We start from the raw sequence: 3,077 nt of genomic DNA on the forward strand, positions 1-3,077 counted from the left end.
AGGGAAAAAAGTCTGCCTGAATGAAGTGAAAGTTTTCTCCACTTGGTTTCCTTTAAAACCTGGCCTGTTAATAAATAAATTTAATTGATGGCGGTGACAAGTCATCTTTATAAATTTCTAAGGAGAAAATAGGCCAGATCTTGGCTCTTTGAATTATAAAAATAAATTAAAAGATTGGTTGTTGGAATTTAGTCATGCCAAGCAAGTTAAATGAGTGGCTCTTCAATCAAGCAAAAAGATAATTGTTAACTTTAGCCCTTAGAAAATTCTATAAAACTATAATTGTTCCCCAGTATTGCTCTGAAACTTCTGCTGCCAAGGCCAGGAAAGGTCTCCTAGTTACTGGATAATTTAGGTCCTTCCATTCTCCTTTCCCTTGACCTGGCAGTAGCATCTGATGTGGTAAGGTAGTCCCTCTGTTTTGAAACTCTCTCTCTCTCCTTGATGTTGTTAACCTTCCATAGATTGTTTTCCCTCCTCCTATCTATCTGGAAACTTCTTTTCATTATTCTTTTCCCTCTTCCTGATCAAGAAATGGTCATGTCCCTGGGGATTCTGCTTTCGGCCTTTTTTAATTCCCACCCTTTTGGCCAATTGCATCCATTCTCAAGACTTAAATTTTATCTTCCACACTTATAATACTCAAATTATATCTCCAGTTCAGATGTCCATCCTGAACTCTAGAAAGATTGATTTAATGGATTCTTTGTCATTTCTACCAGGTCATTCCACATGAATTTCAAATTCAACATGTCCACATTATTAGCACCAATGGGTCTATTTTATCTAAATTTCCAAGGCAGTCTCCAGAAGATAGAGATCTATTTTTCTCAAATATATCTTGCTAACCTCTTGATGCTGTAGGCATCAAGATAGAACAGGCTATGTCCTGATTTCAAACTGACTTACAGAAAGAAAGTTTACATAGATAGTATAGATGAAACTCTGGGCATTTAATATTTATGCCAATGTCATCCTGTATCACCTTCATTCACATAGCAACCCAAATCCCATAATTAGGTTATTAACAAAAGTGATAAGAAGGTAAGATTTTGATATTTGATTTTTCAGGTATATGGTTCAAATTCTCATTTTTTTTTCTCAGAAATTCTTGACATTTTATGATTTATAATATTGTTGTTTAAATTCCAGTATTCTGCATACATTCCATACATTTTTTGTCTTTAAGAAAGCCACCATGACGTGAATTGCAAGATTTCTTCCAAAATTAGAGATACATATTTTATGCCTCAATAGTGAAAACTAGTTTCCTCATAAGTGTGGAATAAAAATAATGATGACACAGGAAAATGCAAGATGCTGTAGGAGGACCAAACAAGACCATTTTAAGAAGAAAGAAAAAAAATACATTTTGATGAAAGCTTAACTTGTCCTTTAAGTCTTGGGCTAGAAGTAAAGCAGGAAATACTTGGGTGATTTAAAAAAATAACATTAACTTTTAGCTTTTGAAAGTTTACTAGTATCTAATAAGTTTCTACTTCTCTTTCTATGAATGTTTTTTCTTTTATATTTGTTTTCAAAAGGAAACAAAGGTTTCTGCTTCTGGCCAAGAAAGAATGACTAGATAAATTTACTCAAAAAGTTGACTAGGTCTAAAAAAACACTACTCAAGATATTGGATAATGAAGGGCAGTGATCCTCAAAAGACAGAAAATGAATGAGGAGCCCTGTGGAAGCCCTAGCTTACTGCTTTGAGGAAGTTTTCAGGCTCCGGGTCAGGGAGGGAAGCCCAGGTGGAGACCAGTGGTCTCTCTCAGGTGAGGGGATGGAGTGGGGAGTCTGGAGAGGCCAAGGCAGGTACTGGAGTACTGCAGAGGAAGAGCTGCAGAGGGAGAGAGAGAGAGACTGAGAGAGAGAGAGAGAGAGAGAGAGAGAGAGAGAGAGAGAGAGAGAGAGAGAGAGAACTTGGACATCAGAGGGTCCCCTTTGGGTGTTCGCTTGAGTACTGATCAGTGTATTCATATGAGAAGAGTTGAGACAGGGGAAAGAACCATCCAACAGATTAAAGAAAATGACCCTTGGAGCTCACAAGGGGTTAGGGATAGCACTCATTGTTAGAGGCTAAAGTGTGAACACGTACAGTTCACAGGGCATTGAGTATTTGGAACTCAGAAGGGTTTTGCATCAATACTAGAAAATATTAACCCTAGACCACACTGTTTTGGTCCTGCCTAACAAAGCTTTTAAGCAAGACCCAAAGGATCAAATTGTAGGTAACAAAATTCAAAAATATTCATAGGAATAAAAAAAAAAAATCCTAGCACTCAACGAGGTAAAATTCATCAGTTCTGGCATTTAATCCAGAATTACCAGATGTGCAAAGAAGTAGGAATGTGTGACCCACAATGAGTAAGTAAACCGATCCATCAAAACTGATCCCCAAATGACACTGATGTTTGCATTAGTAGACAAGGACATTAAAAGAGTTATTATAACTGTATTCCATGCATCCAAGAGGCTGAAGGAAAGATGAAACATATTAAGTAGACATACAGAAGATATAAAAAGACCCAAATGGAACTTTTAGAGATGAAAAATTCACTTGATGGACTTACTGGCAGATCAGACATTGCAGAAAGAAACATTAGTAAACTTAAAAACATAGCAAGAGAAATGTATCCAATTTAAACACACACACACACACACACACACACACACACACACACACCCTGAAAAATCAAATAGACCATTAGTGAGCTGTGGGACAACTTCAAGCAGATTAATATACACGAATTCAGAGCCTCCAATGGACAGGACATAAAATGATTGAAGAAATAATGACCAAAACTTTTCAACATTTAATGAAAACGATAAATTTTCAGATGTGAGAATCTCAATGAACCCAAAGCCCAAGAAACATAAAATGACACTGAGACACATAATGATCAATGTTAAAGAGAAAATCTTTAAAAGAGAGAAAATAAGACACATTAATAAGAAAAAAATCAAAGCTTAGGATAACAGCAGATTTCTCATCGGGAATAATGTAACTATAAGACAGAGAAGAAACTAAGAGAAAAAAACTATCAAGCTAGAATTGAAGTACTGGGGGAAAA

Source organism: Rousettus aegyptiacus, unplaced genomic scaffold, assembly GCF_014176215.1.
Source record: "Rousettus aegyptiacus isolate mRouAeg1 unplaced genomic scaffold, mRouAeg1.p scaffold_m13_p_15, whole genome shotgun sequence".
NCBI classification, from domain to species: domain Eukaryota; kingdom Metazoa; phylum Chordata; class Mammalia; order Chiroptera; family Pteropodidae; genus Rousettus; species Rousettus aegyptiacus.